The sequence below is a fragment of the Corvus kubaryi genome, unplaced genomic scaffold (assembly GCF_017639235.1).
Source record: "Corvus kubaryi isolate FWS band 111438036 unplaced genomic scaffold, C.kubaryi_AGA036_p1.0 138, whole genome shotgun sequence".
NCBI classification, from domain to species: Eukaryota; Metazoa; Chordata; class Aves; order Passeriformes; family Corvidae; genus Corvus; species Corvus kubaryi.
In genome coordinates this window covers 2,596,159-2,618,460 of record NW_024580672.1, presented here as the reverse complement: position 1 = coordinate 2,618,460, position 22,302 = coordinate 2,596,159, and the positions used below count along the sequence as shown (strand labels likewise).

General features: G+C 39.7%; 1 long non-coding RNA gene across 1 annotated transcript; it reads left to right on the top strand.

The window, feature by feature from the left end:
- The first annotated feature begins 497 nt into the window (after positions 1–497).
- On the top strand, positions 498–20,334 carry LOC121659924. The gene is made up of 6 exons (XR_006014509.1): positions 498–589; positions 6,142–6,320; positions 8,683–8,882; positions 14,484–14,653; positions 17,266–17,394; positions 19,512–20,334. It is a non-coding gene; the product is annotated as an uncharacterized LOC121659924 (long non-coding RNA).
- The last annotated feature ends 1,968 nt before the right edge of the window (positions 20,335–22,302 follow it).

The window sequence follows — 22,302 nt, the reverse complement described above, 5'->3', positions numbered from 1 at the left end:
TTACTGTTGCATCTAGTTGCTTGGTGAGTCTGTGTTTATCTCTGTTTCCTTGTTTGTGTTGATTCCTTTACTGGATCTTACTTTGCCATCTTTTGTCACAGGAAACTGTGTGTGTGCATTCAAATAATAGCATAACATAAAATGTGTCTCTAAGAAATACATATTTTTATATGCTGCATATAGATGATACATCAAAGATGCAGGCATCATCCCAGCCTAGGTCTTTCCAAATAATTCAGTGTTTGGATTGGTGTGGGGTGGCTAGGAGGGTTGTGTGTTTTTAAGTAAGACAAACCATTAAACTGTGAATCTGACAGAAAGCATTGTGCTAGAGACTGGTACTAGTCACATCAGCCTCTTGGCTGATGGATATGTCCCTCATTTGGAGGTCTTTTCTCTAGATGTCTTTCATAACATGATAGTAGCAACACAGTTTAACTTGAATTAATTTAAAAACTAATTAAAAGATTAATTTAAATTAATCTTTTCCAGAGCACCTTCTTGAAAAATCAGTTGACCTGTGGAAGGGAGCCAGCCAGAGACAGCCCTGAAACTACGCTTTAGATCTGAATACCCACCTAATGCAAAGGTCAGACACAGACTGCATCTGGCTGCCATCTTTTGAATGAAGAATTTCAATCCCGTTCCATGTCCCCATACACACCTGCAGGGAAAATACAGAGTTAGGTTCAAGTCTGAAATTATTATCTTCTTCAAATATGAATCCTAGATCATGATTTACCAGGAAACACATTCTGCTAACTGCACCTAATATGTAACAACAGTGTCAGAAAATTGAAGGAAGGGAGAGAATGGTTCATTCACTGTGTGGTTTTGTTCATTTGAAAAATGGCAGCTTGTCCAGGTGCTGTGTTAGCAATAATTTTCAATTTGATTGAATAACTGGGAATACATTGCCCCATTCACTCAAAGTCCATTAGCAGTAAGGAGAGGCTAGCTGCTTCTCCATAAAACATGCAGGTGTTGCTCATATTCTGACTGCTCTAAATTGTGCAATTGAGGATGGGGTTTCAGGTATTGAGTGGTGCGATGGAGCAGGCAAAACAACCAGAATAAATCTGTGGGAGGATCCTTCTCTCTTTTTGAATGAGGAACACATGAAGTGTCTACCTAGTAGTGATGTCAGTTGAGATCAAAGCTTCCAAACGGCATTTCCAGTGACAGACTGGTTTAAAGGGAAGTGTATAAGAAAGTGTAGAGGCATAGAAAGGATGATAGCTTCCAAGGCTCATTGGGTAAGGTGAATTGACTGGAGGACAAGGCCATTACACCGAGTGGTCTAAGTGACAAACTGTTTAGATTGTCAAAAACACATTTGGCTGTCACGCAGCACTGAAGACACATAAAATTTTGCATGACAACATTGATGTTAATGTTGTCAAATGACCAAAAATTCTGCTAGATGTTGAGATTGCTGACCCATTCCAGGCCTTGCTTTAATCTAAGACCACCCAGACTCACAGATTAAGTGCTCAAGTGCACATTCACTGGGCTCTCACCAACAGGCTCTCTCAGAAGACCCGTTCCATGTGTAGAACCTAAAACCCAGGCTGATGGATTAAAACAGAGCACACACTCTTTAGGATGTGTTAGCAAAGACCACAGGTCTTAGCCCTTCCTCATTTCTGAAAAGTGAGATTGTAATTCCAAGCCTCATATATTCAAGGCTGTAAGTTTTAAATGCAAATTACCAAGGTCAGGGTCTGGGAAGATATATTTCTAAATTGCGAAGAGGGATGGGAAGTCAAAAGATAGAGGCTCCTCTGAACTCCCGTTGGCAAGCTTTATTTGCTCCCTGTTGAGAGTGCTGGCTTTAGGCACCCACTTGTGGTTGCCTTACTCTCTCCACATTCCATGAGCAGACATTATAACAAATATTAGAATGCAAGAGTCCCTCACAGGCAAATCTGGCCTGCTGAGTAATTCAGAACTCATTTTCCTTTCCAGTGTAAACAGAGGGAGCTTTACTCCATTCAGCTGTGATTTTTACCTCATAACATCACTAGTGCAGTAGAAAACATGTGACCTGGTTGTAAATTAAGGTCAGAATTGCTGTGTGTGTACACACGGTTTCCACCATCAGATAAATACACAGATAAACATGTGGTAGCTATTTTAATCAATCATACCCTGGGAGCTTTGCCCACTGTGTTCTCAAGAACAGGGTGCAAGATGCAGCACTCTAAAGAAATTCCACACATTGCAGCAAGTGACCCCTTACCAAAACCAGGGCTGAGAAAAACCGTGATTTCCTTATTAGAATCACATGTCATCACCTTGCCAGCTACATTCCTGAATGCTCCTCAGCTCTTTTTTTGCACTGGCTTCCCACAAACACTGCACATAAACCCAGGGTGACTCACAGCATCCTTCTATGTCAAACAATTCTCCGAAAAGGCTTTGCTGGAGTCATTTGATGCTGTGTTTGCTAGTGCCCTGGAGGCCTCCAGGCAATCCCCAAGTCAGCTGAGTTCATGTTACCAGAGATAAGTAGTTGGCATTCAGACTGCATGTGTGCACAACTGTGATTTTTTTTCAGTCATAAAGTCATTTTCCAATTTATGTGGAAATCACATATTACTCACCAAATACAGGAAACAGGTCACGCTGCAGTCAATATTCTCCAGGTGCTATACAGTCAATTCTGATTGCTGACTCATTCAGAAGTTTTTTTGGCTTTTGTTCTTCCTAGCTGAGCTATTTGCAGCAAGCAGTGTTTGTGTTTGGTAGATAACCATGTTACAAATATGAGTAAACACTAATTATTTACAAGACAGATAATTGCCCAAGGGAGCAACGATCACCAGGTTTCCTCTTTTTCCCTTTTTCTTCTTTTATCCCCTCAAAGTCTGGATTTCTGCCTTATGCAAGAAAGTTTCTCAGAGTTAAAAAGTGGAAAACACTAAGAGGGTCAGAGAAGAAAGAGTTTCTGGACAGCAACTTCAGGGAAGCCTATTTTCAAAACATTGAGGACTATATTAAAGTTGTAACTGTGCAGAGTGAGGTTTTTATTTTTTTACCCTGGATCCAAGTTTACACAGCTCCCTTCATGTTTTTAGGAAGTATTTCTTCAAAGGAGCTCTGAAACTCCCTCTTAGATGATGGGTGGGGTTCTCCAAAGCGATCTCCAGAGGGACTGCTGAAAAGAGGAAGTGAACTGTCTGAATAACTAGCCTCTATTTACTCAGGTCCTCTTAATCTCAGACCACTCTCAAATGATGTGCAGGGTGTCTGCTGGAGGAAGCCATAGTCCTCCACATGCAGTTGGCCTTGCCTGCACTTTCAAGGCATGAAACTTTCAAGCGGCTTTTCCCATGGGCCCCAGAGGACTGCATTCTATGCCTCAGCATGAGAAAGCAGAACAGCATCCTCCAAGGGAGTGTACTTGTCAGTTCTCTCCAGGATGGGAGATGAAGTTATGCTATCCAGATGACCTCTCTCCTGCTATTGGCAACTCAGTATTCCCTGATGTTTAAATAAAACTGAAGCTGCAAAGTTAATGTTTAAATTCATTCTGTGTAAAAGTTGCAGTGAAACCATGAGTCTTTTATCTCTGAGTATTTTTTACTGGTAACAAGGAAGCTTTATAATCTTATTCTAATTCACATTTTGTGCAGCAACAGGTTAAAATTTCATACAGAAATACCAATACCTGGTCATACAGAGAGACAATTTTTAGGAGTGTATTTGAGAACTGAAGGTGGGACTTTGAAGAGCATTTTTAGACCCAGAAATTAGAGCTCAGCAGGTGGAAGGCTGTGATTCTAGAAAACAAAAAATCTTCCTTGCAAAAGAAAGAGAAGTTTTAACCTTTGGCCATTTCTGTTTGGATTTGAGGAAGAGTACAGACTGATCATATGTATCATATATATTCAGAGCCAAATATATCAAGTTGCAAGACTTGTCTTTGCTGTCTGGTGGCTGTGCCAGCACATACAGTGGTCACCAGTGTATTTTGGTGCCATTTCATTTTTGTGCTCCAGCCCTCTTCTATGAGGATGCAATATCCGCTCTTTAAGCCTTTCGAAAAATGAAGAAAAACATACTGGGGATGGAATAGCAGCTCACAGAAGGAACACAGCTTTAAGCTTGGAATCTACTCAGTACTGAAGCAGTTCAGGACATGGGAACGCTGGAAAAGAATAAAATTTTTATAGACAGATTTCTCTGCTTGAATAGCTACTGCCTGCCTGAAAGCCCAGCCGTACTTTTGGAGCCACTTTAGGTCACTGCCTGTAATGTCAGTAAAGACAGCCCAACAGTTGGTAAAATCCTCCATCATGTTAGGTTTCCCTGTTTCTCATGGTGATATCAAGTGAGAATTTGAAGAGAAAGTCGATTGACCTGTGACACTGGCACAAGGTACAACTGTGATCTTTCTAGTACACCCAAAATAATCCTTATCTTTGAAAATGAGTTACCGTGTATGTCCGTCCTCAAGGGTAGCCCTGAGAGTGCACAAGATAGAATAAAAAACCATCAAGCATCTCCCCTTCCCGTAAAGGAGATTGAGTTCTATTCTGAACCAGAACAGCTTGCATAAGAACATAAATTCAAATTACTGAAGTTATTTTGATAATGGTTGTGTGTCTAGGCAGGCTTTGAGAATGCCCATGTCAGATATGTAAAGTCTCTGGAGAACTTTTGGATCTCTTGTTACCAGAAATTTTGAGTCCATTCATTGTAGACTCATTAAAATGAGCTTGTGCTCATTAAAAAGAGGCCACTACAATAGGATAGCAGTATTTCACAATAAGCAAAATTGCATTATAAGCATGAACACAATTCCTCTGTGTCAGTGTCCTTTTGTCTATAAACAGCCATATTTTGCATCCTGCCTTTCACCCTTTAAAAAACCAAAACCAACAAACCACAAACAACAACCCCCCCCTGCCAACCAGCCAAGCCCCAAAGCATCAATGGAGCACAAAGAAGCTCTGCTGTGCCAGCTAACCTGCTAGTTTGGTGTAGCATAAGGTGCAGGAAAGGAATGAATGTGACTTGTTGTGACTGATTAAGAGGGACAAGGAAGGAGAATGGGGAACAATGAGTGCATGCTGTGTGGAGTGTGCATAGTCCTGGAAAGTAAGAGAGTGAAATGCTGCTGAAATATTGATAGGGTGGATAGGATCTGGAATGATTGACGGCATGTGTGTGTGTCTTGGCAAGTTTAATTGGATTTGTTGGGGTAGAGGGTGGAAGAATGTGGTGCATTTCCTTTTATGGGTTTCTTTCTTTCAGTCTCTTCTTTCCTATAGAATTGACATTCAATGCATATACTTTTCATTGTCTGCATAGAAAACTTGGTTTTTATTCCCCTAAATTTTAAGGTTGAGGGAGCTGCGTAGAGGGGATGAAAAGAGATGTAAAACAGCTTTCATTGCTTTTTATTTACTACTTGTCTTCACTCTTCAGTGAGCAGTCATGCCTAGTGAGAGTGGTGACTTGGAGGGGAAAGAAAAAAAGAACATGTAATTGAACGGTGGCAAAATAATTTCAGTATTATGATGCCCATCATAACAGCAATTCTTCCATGAGGACTTGTGTATATGCTCTACTGAGCATTACTGTGTTTTTCTTTTTGGCTTATCATCAGTAACCAGATTCCTATCATCTCGCAACAAGATGGGAAACTGGGGCTCTAGGCACAAAGGTCTTAGGTTATACCAGAGTGATGAAGTCCAGGTGCCTCAAAACGCTGATCACCCCAATGCCTGTTCAGCCTGCTGAAACCAGTCGGTGTCTGTGGGGAGCTGCCTCAGTTGCTTTGATGGTCAAAGCCTGGAGTCACAACAAGTTTCCAGCCGCAGTGTATGTGAGCTTTTTCTGCAAGGCTGTCTTTTAGCCTTCTTTTCTCCCTCATGCCTTTCTGCAGCACAAGTATCCTGTGCTTTTAAGCAGAACTGTTGAACCATCTGTTCTCTCCCCAAGTGTGACTTCCCATTCTGGTATAAATCAGTAGTTCCTCTGATGTCAAAACTGGAAAGCAGAAAACCACCCTGAATTGCTGATTTCTGTAAAGTTGGGGGGGGTTATGGGTTTTTGTTTGTTTTCTGTTGTTTTCGCGGCTTTTTTTGTTTTGGTTTGGTTTCTTTTTTGTCATGGATTTTGGTGTTGTAGGTCAGAGAGCTGATGCTGAAGGTGACAGCTTCCAACGTGTTTCAAAGTGAGAACCCCAATTGCTGCTCCTGGTCTCAATGGAAGAGAAGCCTGGTGTGAGTGAAGGAGTAGAGAATCTAGGAAGCTTCCCTTGTGTGGTAAAGATGGACAACTACTGCTAGAGGCCACTGCATCAAAGGGTAAAAATTTTCATTTGCTCCTGTTCTGAGTTCAGTGTGGCTCACTAGCTAAAGACTTGGTAATCCCTTCTCCAACTTGTGATTTTTCCAAGTCTTTGGGCATACACTTCAGAGCTTTTGTTTCTTCCCTTCTTTTTGCTTCACTCTGCCCCACAAGCAAGCTTAACAGTCTGGGAAAACCAGTGGGTTAGTAGCTATAAGGAGGGGGGACTTAATGACATGTTCAGTCATCTCTGAAGAGATGAGCCAAACATGTGTCTGGTAGCAGGATATTTTTGGAGCTGTTTGTCTATTTTCAAATAACAAGTTTAATGTAATAATGTCATTACACAGCTCTAAATTCAAGGATGTGTTTTCACTGAAACACAATAGAAACAAAGCTATCAGTCAGATAGCTCATTTTCATTGCAGTAACAGCCAGTTCCACTGGCAGAAGTATTTCTGAATTTTCCTCTTTTACTTACTTAAGGCTGCTTTTGGCGTGAGATAAATGTATCTTCCTGAGACCAATTAAAGACTTCAGGGGAAAAAAGAGGCAAAGTATAGCAGAACAGTCTGCTTGTTTGTTTGATCTGATTTGTTTTTATTAGTGTGTAAGCTAAATTCAATTTCTGAGTAAAACTGTTGATGCAAGAAACCACACATCATTTTTCTGCTCTGGATGTTGTACCTCCTTTCTTATGAAAAACCTGAATTTGAGGGAAAACAACCTAAACAGCAGAGGTATCATTAATGAAGAGGCAACCAATGTTTTTATTGCTCCACTAATCAACAAACATCTATCTCTGCCTGCTGCAAATTTGCTCCCATTGCCCCAAATATTACCTCTTTAATCTTAGCACCCTCTGCTGTGGACATCTATAACAACATCATACTGAATTATTCTTGGTTTATAACTTGTGTATTTCTTTTGTCCCAAAGGGTCTACAAATAAAACTTGTATCAATGGAGCTGCATGAATATGATAGCAAAAATATATTCATTTCCTTGTGTTAATCTGGAAGGTAACTTTCTTTTTAAATGTTTACTGAAGAAAAGATATGTAGGAGACAAACAAAAGTTTCTAAATTGCTATAGATTAGAGAGGATCCCAAACCATAATCTTAACCTTTGCAAAAGAGATGTATAGGCATGCAACCTTGCTTCGGTCTGGAGATCGCCTCCAGGTTGCCAAGGCCATAAGAAAAAGTCTATATTTGCTACATGCACTGATCATATCACATCTACCTCTGGTGATACCGCTTCTAAAATACCAAAATAGACAAGAAGTGAAGAGTGAGTGCAACATATCTGGGGTGTATAGGCACAGCATCAACAGCTGGACAAAAGAGGTGATTGTCCCACTCTGCTCTGCACTGATGCAGCCTCACCTCAGATCCTGGGGACACTGCAATATTAAAAAGACATTGAGCTGTTAGAGAGCATCCAAAGGAGGACCACAAGGATGGTGAAGTGTCTGGAGCTGAAGCCGAATAAGGAGTGTCTGAGGTCACTTGGTCTGTTCAGCCTGGAGGAGACTGAGGGGAGACCCCGTTGCAGTTACAGCTTCCTCGTGAGGGGAAGAGGAGGGACAGGCACTGATCTCTGCTGACAGGACCCAAGGAAATGGCCTGAAGCTGAGCCAGGGAGGTTTAGGTTGGATACCAGGAAAAGGTTCTTCACCCAGAGGGTGGCTGGGCACTGGAACTGCTCCCCAGGGAAGTGCTCACAGCACCACCCTGACAGAGCTCAAGCAGTATTTGGACAATGCTCTCAGGCACAGGGTGTGACTCTTGGGGATGTCCTGTGCAGGCCCAGGAGTTGAACTTGATGATCCTGATGGGTCCCTTCCAACTCAGCATATTCTATGTTTCTATGATGTCTGCCTAATTTGTAGAGAAAATATTGCAGGGATTGTACTTTCAAATCAAACTTTTTTATTGTATCTTTCCAGTAACCAGTTCAATTTTTTTAATCTCTCAGTGACGGGTGGGTACATTTGATTTTAGCAGAGGTACAGTCTGAAAACTGAAGGAAGAAACTATTTTTAGAAGGTAAGGTAAGAATGACAAATTCTTTCACATTTGATTACAGGCAGAAAATCTCTTTTTCCTCCTTAGTGAAGCTTTTTGGCCTATATCCTCAGTTGGAAACACTGTTTCTAGTGAACCTTTCTTCTTTCTTCTCCTTCATCTCACATTCTGAATATTTCTTCAGCTCTTGTCAGGCTTGGAGGCCAACCTGATGGCTTTCCCAAAAGGGTGTTTTTGAAAAATGCAGTAATTTTAAAATACACATAAGCACTTCTCTGTACTTTCAGTGTCTTCCTTTAAATGATTAAGTATTTGATATCAACGCTCCCTTCATATTCTCTATTTTCTAGAAAGCAGCATGTGTAACAGCAATAAGAGTAAGAATCAGTCTTTCCCTTCTCACTCCTCCAACTCCATCTGCTGATCACTCCTATGAGAGCTCTAACAACAGAGCTGCTTCTGAGCATTGTTGAAGATGTGGAACAGTGAAATCCTTTTTGTCAAGCCTCCAAGAGCAAAGAGCAGCAGAGATGAGATTTTGAATACATTGGTAATACTGTTGTATTGATCTCAAAACACTTTACAAACATTAACTAATTAAGCTTTAAAACAACGAAGTAAGTTTGCGTTAATGAAACCCATTTAGCAAATGAAGAAGTGGAGGTAAACAGAGGGTAAGTGAAGTGACCAGAGTCAAGTGATGAGTGAAGGTCAGAGGAAAGTCTCCTGTTTTCTATTTGTTCTGCTTTCATGTGATCTCATTGAGAAAATTTTTGCAGTGAAGCTTGCAGCCATTTTAGTTTGAAACATTTGGACATTTTATCACAATCTGGAGCTTTTCTTACAAGAAGCAAAGTAATATAAAAGCTTGTAAAAGTAATAAACATTTTTAGGCTCTCAGGTCCAACTTTGATTGTCAAGAGGAAATTTCTTATAGCAGAATGGGGCCAGCAGTAGTTGTGGGGTTTTCTGTGTTGTGAGCCTTTTTTTCTCATTTGTGTTTTTCTGGTGGTGCTAGCTTGACTGAAAAGTGCCTTAATCTGCAAAATGGGAGTTCATGTGGGCTTGACACTGAAGTCATGCATCTATCCCACCCTTCCTATGGGAGAACTAAAGCCTTCTCAAGGGATTGCTCTGCTCTGGTGATCCCAGCCAGTCTGTGAGCCTCAGGGGCTGTTACAGAGTGGAATGGCTTAGAGTCAGTGGAGCAACCCTGGATTAAAATCAGTGTTAAAAAGTGGAGGAACAGGCACACAGTAAGTGAATCATGCAGAGCAGTGCTGACCCAGAGGATGACGGTTTGGAACAGGTTCCTTGGAGACATTAAGTTATCCTTGGAAAGGGAGGTCTCAAAGCCAAGCCTTATATTTTCTTAATGGGTTTCATTAGGAAGAAAGAAAACGAACTGGAAAAAAAGACATGTAGCTTAAAAGGGAACAGCTTCAGCACAGTCTAAAATTTGTTCCATTTTTCAATAAAAGAAGCCAATGCTGCCTTGAAATTCATGTCCCTTCAAAGTTCAAGGAGGCCTGTATTGTTGGCCTGCTCAGTCAGAACGCTCCAGCCACTTATTGTATGTGGAATGCACTCCAGGGACTGACTGAAAAAATATGATTTAGTGAAAGCTTGTACCCAAAACACATCATTGGCCTCTGATCTCTGAACATTTAAATATTTCAAGCTTACAAGGGGACGCTGTCACGAGGACAGACCCTGATCCCTAGCTGATTCTAGAACATCTGTTGAGGCATTTACCAAGTTAATAGATTAGCTATGAGAATCAGGCAGGTGTTTTTCACCAAAGCCAGAAAACATCAAAATCAGATTGCCCTCCAAGTCTTTCAGCACAGGCAATCGAGTTAGAATGACTCATAGAGTCTAACAGATAATAAAACACACATAACATTTGCTTTAAGGTACAGGTGGGGATATTTTGTACTGCACTTAGGAGAAAGAAAAACTAACTCTATTTGGGAATAGAGTAATTGAATACAGATGGGAGGAGGCAAATGAAAGAATTTAGCAAATATCTCAGTGGAATAGCTAATGGGAACGAGACAGAATAGGAAATTAAAAATTATTCGAAGCAGATGGACCATTCTTTGAGTTTTTTAAAATTTATTAGGGCTGCGAAAAAAATGTGTCTGTTTATTTTCCACGGCCATGAAATTAATGACTTGGTGAGTTGTGCTTGTGCAATTTTATGACTGCCATGTCATTTGTCATAATTTGGGTTCTGTTTGATATGGATTTATGAATATTTCCTCCCCCAACATGATTTATGGGTGTTGGTCATATGTGAATTAGACTGTCACCTTTAGTATGAAAAAGTACAAATGACAGATTATTAAAAAAAGTGCTCAAGTCCTTAGTGCTGGAAAGCAGAGTTCACAATTCCCTGCTCTGCTTCTTCATTGGAAGTTTTTGTTTGGAGCTGATGATTAGATGTTTGGACTTGAGTCAAGCATATGGAAACATCGAGAGGGCTTGAATAGATCTGAACTCATCTGAACTTCACCTGTGAAACTCAGCTTGAGTCATCCTTTCCTTGTATTATGCATTGAAAAAAAATCTGTATGCTACTTGCAGTAGGAACAACTGATTTACTGTACCAGAGCAGCAAGTTGGCCTTGAAAATTTGCTGTCTTGCTTCCAATAGTGGCTAGCTCTGGGTGAAGCTTCCATGAAAAGTGGAAATAATCTTAGACAGTATGTTCAGTTATGCAGCTCTGCATGGTTGAAGGAGTGAAGTTAAAGGACATATGAAACAGGCTGGATTCCTGTAATAATAATAGTATTCTAGGTTTAGATCCAAAGCACTAGCTTTTATACTAGCTGTTATCACTTCCACGAAAACTACTACTATTTGCTATTTGTTTTGTGATGTGTAGCAACAGCATGCACCAATTCAGGACAAAAGGAGAAGCACAGTTGCTCCTGGATTTGAGCCACCTGACTTCACGGATAAAACTGTGGCACCTAAGTTAGTACCTAATCACCCAAGGCTCCCTATTGATGCTGGAAAACGATATGCGCCTCCAGAGGATAATTCAGCCCACGTGTCTTCATCCATTGACTATGCAGGCAGAGAAAAACAGTACCCCTTCCTAATTTAGCTCCCTGGTTTGGTCTAGAAAGTCATGTGGGAGGAATTAGAGCCCAGCATGGGATACGGCTTGAAAAAGAAGAAACAATACACCTTGCATGTCAACAACGTGTTGCCAAGCATCTTGCATTCTGAGCTAGCAAATGTTTCCTTTATGGGGATACAAGTGGTTCGTTCTACAGTTCTTAGACAACTGTATGCTGAAGCCCATTTACTGAGGCCCAGAAGGCATTGCTTTTCCAGAGGAAGACTGATAATTCTTACTGAATATCTCTGCACTTGTGGAGAAAGGATGGTTATTTTACAGGGAGCCACCAGGGCAGTCTTTGCATGTCTTGCTAGCACCTATTACCTCTAAGGCTAATTGAGCTCCTCTTTTTTTTTGGTTGTTTTTTATTCAATAATTAGTCAAGCAAGAACCTGCGTTAGCAAATCAGTGTCATTTCTACTGTTGTGGTGGTAGCTGAAATGCTTTACAGTGGTGATACACAGCTGCACAGAACTGGACTTTCTTGCAAAAATAAACCTGGATCATTTGTATTGAATGAAAGAGTAAAGTCCAGTAATCTTAGAATCATAGAATCATTTAGCTTGGAAAATACCTTTAAGATCATTGAGTCCACCGTTGTTACTTTTCTGACTCATCAGGAAACCTGCACATCTTTTGGAGAAAGCTTGGCTCATCAATTGTGGTACATTGATATATATATCAGAAATATTCTATTTGCTTCGGCTGATGCAACTTGTATTCATCTAGAACATCTAATCAACCTATTCCCAGGCTCCAAAGCTGCTTTCACTGTGTAAAAGTAACTGATCTTCAGGTTGTCTGGCAGTTCCAAGATGCAAGTTTTTCAGAAGACAGAAAACTGAAAAAACTTCAGTTTCAGTCAAGTAAAATATGATAAAAATAAAATGGGCTGCTTAGGATTTACCTATGTTTAATAAGTTTTTTCCTTACTTGAAAAATGCTTTTGAACAAGCTCCTTTTGAATTTTTTTCACAAATAGTTTTTTAAATTACCAGAAGTTAATCATTCCAGTCCTTTTCCAATATTTGGGGGGTTTTTTCCCTATATGGAAATGAGGGAAAATGAAGCAAATTTGCAGAACCTTTTGTTTCAAGTCTGCATTTATGCCCCCAAATTTTTTTGTCAAAGCATTGAATCTAGTTTAATTCTCTTAGTTACTTTTCTGTTTTTTCACCCACTGTATGGATTGCCTTGTAAATTTTGCATTATGTTTCCCCATATTTTGAAGTCAGTGGACTGAATACAAAATCCATTTCTGTAAAAAACAGTTCTACGAGGTTTGGGGTGGAGAGAGAGGAGAATATGAGCTGGTGGATAACAGGAGTATTCTCACTGAGCTTAGATTGAAGCTGTTTTGACCGTATCTGGCACTTAAAAGGCCAACCTGCTCCTACCCTGTTACCATAAAGAAATTTGCCAGGAAGGCAGGTGTCTAACTATACAGGCAATCAGATTACAGAGCAAAGTAATCATGATTTCTGATTTTCAGCATAGGTTGCCACATTAGCACATGCACTTTGGAAGAGAGGGAGAAGTAATCAGAGCAAGATAAGAACAAGGGTGGAGATCATTTGAACCAATACGGTTATAATAGGGTAGTAAATTTTATGTAGCTTTTATTAAACTATTTTGTTTCTTTTATATTAAAAATAGGATAAAGCTATCTGAAAATGAGAATATCCCTGAGTTGCTTTCATTTGTTTTTAAGAGTTACTGAAATGTAGCAGTGTGTTTCTTGGGAGGCACCATTTGCACACACATGTCTGCAACTCCAAGCGAGTCACAGCTGCAGAGTTTCTTTAAGGCATGCATGCTTGGCTTTGACATGCTGAGATTTATGGTGAGATTTAAGTTCTTGTACCAATGGTGACGTTTCCTGAATAGTTTTCATCCAGATGGTCTCCAAGAGGATAAGGTTTAACAAGATTTATTCACTGAGAGGGGGCAATGTGAATTAAAATTACAAGGGGTACTGTATATACACTAATTCTTTGCCATTCACTGCCTCATGAAATGTAGAAAATCCTTGCTCTTCATTCCCCCCAAACGAAGTTAAATGGAGTTGCTTCTTTCAACATACTGTTCCACTTTGAGCAGATTAGGGCTCTGGCAAACAAGTGCTATTAATTTTGTTAGGGTGGAGGAAGGGGTTACTGCCCTTAATGTCTACCCTGCCACTTTGCCACAGTCTTCCACCTTACTAGAGGAGGCAGCAGATGTAAGCAAGTGCCAGTTTATCAATTGTTACAATTTGCAGACCATGGGCAGTTAAAATTAATGTGCTGGCTCAGAGCTCTATGGATGAGGGCTGGACCATACCACTTTCTGATGGCTCTGTTTCAGCTTCTGGTGGGGGACTGCTGCAGACAGCTGGGAGAGGTAACCTCTTAAGCCATTATCACTAAATCCAGCACAGCCTCTCTGAGTGAGCTCCAAGTCTTCAGCCTTTGAGGGCTGTTAGGACTACCAGCACTGTTTGGGGTCCCGAGGCTATATCTTCAATGGGTTATTTAAAGTCAGTGGAGCACCAGCAGTTTGTGCAGGTGGAGTATCTAGGCATGCTAATTCAGATTGTGATTGCTGAATCTAGATTTTCTGGAAAATTACACCTATTTTACAAACAAAAGAATTTATGTCATACCTTGTAGGTTTTTATAAGGCTATGGACTCACAGTGAAAAAGTTAAGCACATGCTTAACTGCTACAAGGTAAGTATCTTCATCAAAGAAAACTAACATGTATTGCTGCCAGGCTTAAAGCTAAACAGTTTGTAAGCATTTTCATGGACAGAGTCAGTTTTATTGTTTTTCAGGTTTTTCTATTTAAAATACTATTAAGTGACTATGGAAGCTCTAGAACTAGAGGCTTATTCAAGTTCTACTTAAAAAAAAAGTTGAGTTGAGGTATTAGAGATCCGTGTCTTTTATCCATTTTCCTCACGTGCAGGCTGAGTTTTGCTCCCATATCTAAAAGTATTGGAAGCATCTTAACTGTTAACAATTTACCTTCTTTAGCAGATCAAGACATTTCAGTTTGAATATCATAGAATCAAACCAAAACTTGAGTGACAGAAGGCAAGAAGTTCATCTTAGAGGAGCACATATAGAAAAATAGAATGTCCTGCTTGATAACAAGAAATAAAAATTGACAGCATATTGCCTTTACCACTTTAAGCATGTTCAAGGTTGGTGGGTATTTTTATTTTTTTCCTTTTCTATCTCATATTATTTGCAGAAATACATTTCATTCATTGCCTGTTGCCAGTTGAGCTCTAACATAAGATCTTCACAATCAATGATTGGTCTTGAGTCCTTCAGTGTCTGACTTGTCAACTAGTGATTCTTTTTTTTTTGAAAGGCAACTATTCACCGTTTCATAAAATCGTCTGCACTTCATATTGTCTCAATTTCAGCAGTTGCAAGTACAGGTACTGAAATACCACTAATTGCTTTTATAATAATGGGCTGATGAACAACACATTTTTAAAACAATGGGAAAATAAGAAGTGAGAAGACTTTGTGATTGTTCTTTATGTCTAAGAATGGACAGTCTGAGTAAAATGTAAAAGAGTTAATAGTTGTAATGAAATAACCTCATTGTATTGTAGCAAGTTAAAAATGTGCCTCTTGCCGCAGAGTTTCCATTAATATTGTTTGAGAGAAGTAGTAAATAAAAGTAATAGTAAATAAAAGTAGTAATAAAAGTAATAGACTTTTATTAATAGGTCAGAACAGTCATCAGTCTCTGGGTTGGTGTGATAGCTGAATACAGTGAACATGACCATCTTGACAAGCAAGTAGCAAAATCTATCAATCACTTTCAGCATGAAGATGCTGTGATAATTAAGTTTACACTGGTAATAAAATATGGATAAATAAAGTGTTCAAAGCCATGGAAAAAGTAGGGTCCATAGTGAATATCCTATGAAATATAAAAGAGGGCATCACCATAAATTCATCTAGCTGTATAGACTGAGATCATTATTCTCTTGACCCATCTTGCTATTTTTAGAATATAATTCATGCATTTTTCAATCATCACTGTTCGATGGTAAAATCACTCCCAGGCTCATAGCCTAGGTTGGATTTTTTTCTTGCTATGCTCATGTGCAAGGATGTTCAGTGTCCTTCCTGTTGATGGTGCTGATGCCCTCAGCACAGAAACGTGGTGGCATTTTTTAGTTTGTGCTAATCACTTTTTCTTTCCAGTATTGGCCAGATGAAGATTGGGGTGTGCTCTGCTTCCTTTTATGCTGTTCTGTGTGGGTGGTTGACTCCATTTATTTCTGTGGAATTACTCTAAGTCTATGGTTTAAGGAAAAACAAACTTCCTGGTCTAATAGCTTCTGGTGCTAATGAGTCAAAGTCTCCTAGACTGAGAAATGATCTTTCATGTGACTTCTGGGGAAAAAAAGGTACTGATTTTTTTTTCTGTTTTAGGGCATTGTCCCAGGCAAGACAAGCCTTGTGTAGTGGGAATCCATTGCATTTACATCAAGTTTCAATCTCTTTATAATGGCAGGTTAATCTATACTTTAGCATAAGGAACAACATGGCCCAGTCTGAGTCACTAATCTTCCCCACACTAGATGGCCCCTGGGTTTTTTTATTATTTTAAGAAGATTAGTAAATTCATTTCCTGAAAAAGGTGCTTATTTGTCAGTCCACTAAACTGATGTCTTTGTGCTCGACTGCGGCACTGCCCTGTTCAGGCAGCAGCAGTGAAGACTTCTCCTGCCAGTGTGCCTCCACCCTGGCCTGTAGTGGGGGAGAGGTGGCTTTGCCTCTTATGCTTCATTTAATTCTTGGCACTGTCTGCTGAGAGTGGCAACGGAGTTGCCAGTTGTGGCATGCAGGTTTATTGCTGGGAATTGAGCCAGAACCACCAATCCATTTTGCGCAGGCAGTGAACAGCAATGGTAAATACTTCTTGTTCATTACTAACCTAAACTGGATTTGAACTGAAGACTTGGAGGTGAAAGACTGTCTCCCATTCCTTAATCCCCTTAACATTTCAGTCTGCCTCATAAAATTTTCTAAAACCAAATGTAAACCTTGTGTATAAAATGAAATCCAGAGGAGAAAAGAAAATCCAGAGTGAAGACTGAGACTGTTTTCTTCTTCAGCAAGCTTCTTTGCTAGTAATGACCCTGGAAAATTGTTCTCTGATTATTCTCTTGAGAGATTACTCTAATTTCTTGCTGCTGTAGATGGCCATATGATCAATTGTCATCAGTCACTGCCTGATGATGGGTCATTACTTACCAGTGCATACTTGGGGGGAAAAAAACCACATGCGACTTCCATTAGGAGGCAGAGTGCACCTACATCAAATATGAAGTATACACTAAGTTCTTATTAATAACATTTCAAGACTGTCCTCCTAAAATTCCTAACACAGAAGCTGCCTTCACAGTGGAAGAACTGAAACTATGAAAGATTTGCAGCTTACAGCCAGGCAAATGAGTATTCCCCTAAGTAAAAGATCTGATTTGCAGTTGAGCATTTCAGTAACAGATCAGTTTTATTGAGAAAGAAAAGTAAAGCTCATACTGATCTGTTCTTTGCTTCAGGACCTCCTAACTTAATTAATTAAATTTAATTAAGGTACACCCAGTATAAATATTTCCTTCTTGCTCCATTTCAAAGTTAAGAATGCATATATGGCACCATGGAAAATGCTGCATCTCATGGGTATCATATTGGCCAGGAAGTCTGAATATCTTCAACAATATGGAGATTATTCCAGTGAAATTTAAAAATATATTTCTTTCATATTTTCTAAATTTCCTAGCAGAAATTCAAATCAAACAGACCTTCAGCTGAGTAAACTACTGAGCATTGAACAACGTAAAGCAAGCACAGTCCTACTATGCTGAGTGGCCTTTTGAATGGATTCTGCAAGGGCAACCTCTTTCCTATAAAGGTAAAGACATTTTCTGTCTAAATCACAGGGATTTTCATTTGGGCTTTCAAAGTGAAATCTAGCAGATCAAGAGGAAGAAAGGTAGAAAAAGGTGAAATTGGAAGAAGCAGTTGATTTTTTTTTTTTTGGTCCCAGTAAATGGGGAGCTTTGAATCATGTAGAGAAAGGTTTGGCTGATTTGGTGTCATCTAGTCATGTTGCTGTGTGTACCCATCTGGCACTAAATGGTACTGGGTCTGGTGCATGCTGTTGTAAATTAATAGATATGCAAGGAAGTGTTTTGTGAGTAGGATTGGTTTTTGTTTCCCCCCACTTCCCCAAAGTCCCATGTCTGTGTGGAAGACCTCTTAAGAAGAAGTCTTAAGAGAAGCAAAGGAAAAAGAAGGCTCATCCTCTGACTAGTGCTTATTGGTATCTTTTGTGCAAACTGCCACTAAGGGCACTGGTGAGTAATCACAAGCATAGATTTTTATCTGCAAAGAAACCAAGGGGTATGTATAAATGTGCAGGTTACTGGAATAACTTTATAATAAATTTATTTGAAATGACAAGCAGACCACTTGGTTTTAACCACCTCAAAGTCAGTTTTGAAATTGTGTGGGCATGGAAGGGAGTGGTCAGCTCAGCCCTCACATCCTCATGGATGCAGGTGATACTGTGCTTCAGTGTGGAGAGAAGGCTGCAGTTCAGAAACTTTAAATTGACTAGCTTGGGTTGACTTAAGTTGCTGAATGAACTGTAACAGTGTGAGTCCTTACCCAAGACCCTGCTGGAGCCTGCACTGCTCTCAGGATTTGAGCTAGCTAGTTTAAGTTACTTGGAGTAATTTAAATCCACCTCTGGATTACAAGGGAGTTATTGCAATGAATCAAAACTGCAAACATTTTGCTTGAAGCATTTATCAGCTCTGGCGTGCTTTCTTATCTTGAATTGGCCCTGGATGGTTAATTGTAATATGCTGTTTAACACTGGAATGTACATTTTGGGAAAGGATCTCTTTGGGAAATATCATGGTCTCTACTCCTTCCAGCTTAATGCTCACTCATCTATATTTATTATGTTGCTTGGGTTTAGATGGAGATTTTTACAGAGCAAATTTGAGCCACAGTCCCATTGAATTATAGGGGGAGCTCAGTACCCCTTTCACTTATCTTATAAAACTGTAGGTAAAACTTTGCAGACAGTTCAGTTTGAAGTCATTTAGGGCTATGTAGGTGCCAGGTGGAGTTACCAAGGGCTCCCAAGGTGGTCAAAGGCCTGATGTCCGCTGAAAGGCAAGTAGGATTTAGGATCTTGTCTGTATCCTCCAGTCACTACATTATTTCTTCAGAAACTGAAGAGTGTTTTTAAATTTACCCCCAAGTATTTTTGAAAATCATGCTCTCTAGCTTGTGTGCTTCTGCTGTTGATCAGCTTACCCACCCCGTTGCCCAGCGGTAACTGAAGCAGGACTGCAATTACCATTGCACGTTCGTCTCTGGCACCATCTAGTGACTCCAGACCTATGCTTCCAACCACTGCTCTTTCCCATTGCTAAACAAGGTGTGCTCTCCTTTGGCAATAGCTTCAAATTCAGATCAGTGCAGATGTCGCTCTTATGAAATGAACTCACCTTAGCGCAATGGCTGCAAAGCCTTTTGGGAGAAAGCTTTGTAGTATGGCTCTTGTACTAACAGTTTAGATTCGTAATTCAAGGTGCAAAACTGCCAAAGCACATAAAAAATAATGTGAAGATCTTGTTATAGATATTTTGTTACAGTAAGAATCAGGAATGGGTACGTGTGTGTGTCTGTTTTAAGACTGTCATAGTCTTTGAGCATCTTTTCCAGTCCTAATAAAATGGCTGAGAATGAAATGAGCATACTTAAATTATAGAATGATTCAGGGCATCATGTTGTTAATAATGTAGAGAAATGAGATATAAAAGCTTTTACTCAAGCATACCCTAAAGCAAATTTAAGTAGAGCACACAGCTATGATGCTGATTGTTTTCACAGGTGTTGGCACCATATGAATTAAATGAAGAAAAAAATGGTGAAACATTTATGACTCATTAGAATTATGTGGTTTTTTATCCTGTCCTAACAACTGAAAAAAGGTGTAATTTACATTTGCAGCCAAATGGCGTGAAGTAACATTATACTTTACCGACATGAAAAGAGGAGACTTCCAGATGACTACTATTCTGAACTTCTCTAGTTCTCAAATCCCGGATTTTCAGTTTCTCCTGTGGACTTTTGCAAGCTGACGTTATTGCCCCATTAAAACAACAACAACAACAAAAAGTCAAAAAGGAATATGGTAACTTAAAATCTACAGAAGATGTGGTTTCAAGGAACTAAGGGCTGTTCCCTGGATGCAACACCTTTATAATCAGAATATTTTTCCTTTTCGTTAAGAATACACTTGATAGATCCAAAGAGAGCCACATCCATGTTTGTTTGGGGTTTTTTTAAATAAACTCTGTATCCTCCTTTTCCTTTCTCCTTTAATTCCTTTTTTTTTTTTTTTTTTTTTAAATCAGAATTGTTTTGTTGTAGATCTTTTGTAGTTAGTTGTATATCTTAAATATTTACATGAAGGAGGTATCCTGACAGGCTGATCTATAGCAGGAAAGCAACAAATAAACAAATCCATGTCTACAGTATTTTAGGTCCTGGTTTCCTGAGCTCCTAAGTGTTTATTTTTCCTATTGTAAAAACCTGCATTGAAATACATTCAAAATAGAGTTCACATGGCAGCTTTCAGGCAACATCTAATGTTTTAACAAAGCTGTAATGGTAACCTCAGCTTCCCATACACTGTGTAGTTGGCTGAAAAAGAAAGCAGCTGATTTATCAGAGCCTCTATGCTGTAGACGGGTCTTCAGAAAAAGAACATGTCGTACTTTGCAACTGAGACGTTTTTGCAAACACCTAATAAACCAGAAAAAGAAAGTTTTATTGGGCTTTATGAGTACATTTTTCTCCTCTCACCAGAGCACCAAACCCGGTTTGTAGTCCTACTTTCATTTATTTCATTCTCCCCTGAAATTTCTCATAGCACAAACTCGCTCAATTTTGGCTGCCTAATTTGCATCTCATGGCCTGCAGTATCTCTTTAGGAGGTGAACTATTAAAAATACATTAGCCTGGTGTGGATGGTAATGGGCCAAATGCTGCTGGTTTTGAAGGCAATCTGGGAAGCCTCATGCTCTCTCTGATTCTTGATAGCTGTACAAGCAAGTTGTTTGCTTTTTCTGTCCTTGGACTTTCGAAGTTCTAGCAGCAGATGTAGGTGAGATTATTGTTCTTCTGAAAGTCTGAATTGATAAAAGCACTTTTCTTCCTTTCCAAGCTTGCTCTAATCTTTAATGTTACCCTTATTTCTGTTCTGCCAGAACTGTGTCCTATTAGCATCCAAAAATGTTACACATAGCTTTGGCTTGCTTACAGAAGATGATCCAACCACTAACATTTGCCTTCTGTAGCTGAATGCTGAAAGAAAAAATAATCCACATTTGAAATGTGAGACTTTGTTGCTGTCAGTTTCTGGAGTTGATTATTAGGACTGTGATTTTTATCTACTCACTTGTATAGTAATTAAAAGCAATTCCCTCATCAGTTATCATCCTGCGAAGCCAGCTTTTAAGCAGTGCTTGATGTACAGTTTATTAACCTAAGCCCACGTTGAGGGAAAGGTGACATAGTTTAAAAAGTAAGAATGAACACATCTGCTCTGGAACAAAGAGCTGAATGTAAAATAGATGCTTACTGTTATACCAGCAAAAATGGCAATGTGATTTTAATTGGCAAAGTAGGAGCAATTACCTGGCTTGGGCCAGGTGTATGCCTCCATTCTGTCCACTCCCATCTGTGTCCTTTTCATGTGGATTATTTTCTGTGTGGATATATCCTGTCATGATGGGGTAGGTGATTAAAGAATTAAGAAGGAAATCAGGGAGTCAATAACTTGCATGCTGAAGAGGAAGAGCTATTCAGCTGCCTGACAACCTTTGCCACACCTTCTAGCAGGTGTTGATGAGCACATATGATTATCAGTGTCAGCTCCAATTCAAAGATATTTGATATTAACTGGATACTGTGCCTCTAGTTGCCAGTGTTGTAACTTACGGCATCTTTATTCCAGGAAAGAAATGTAAAATAACAGGCAAAAAAACCCCATGATATTTATCTGTGATAACTTTTTGCAGTGGGTGCTGGAGACAAAACATTAGGGTGAATGAAGGGAGACTGAGAGTGAGCTCAACTATGGATCTATCACATTGGACTTCTCTTGACTGCTGAAAATGATCGGTATGGAATCTTGTGAGAATACTCAAATATTAGAAAGAAAAGGCATCACGAGAAGAAAATTGAAAGTGGAGCACAACTCCCTAAAAGCATTATATGCACCTAAAGCACTGGTGTGGGTGGTGCCTGAGAAAGAGGAGCAAAACCAGCTCTGGGTGTAAAGATGTGGCAGTGCTTGCTGATGATTCTGGTATATCCAGGAAGGGGAAACAATGAGGTGAAAATCTACTACTGACTCTGGGTCTTCAAATGCTTTCATTCAAGGCAGTCTTACAAAACAGCATGGCATATGACAGGCAGGAAAGCGATGTGCAATCCGTGGTCAACCAAGGGAAAGCAGTAAGTGCCACAGACTGTTGTGCCCACCCCCAGGAAGTGAATGAAGAACTGCATGGATTTTGTTTTAAATGGAGCTGAACAGTAATCCCAGGAGATTTAAGAGCTGACATCATGCAGTGGATACATATTTCACACCTGGGGATAGAGACATGCCTGAGATGAGCCAGGAAATGTATCTACAGGCCAGGCATGAATACCCAGTTGAAAGCACACATGGAACAGTGCAAACTGTGCAAAGAATATAGTGATTGACAAGAAACGCCTCATGGAATTCCAG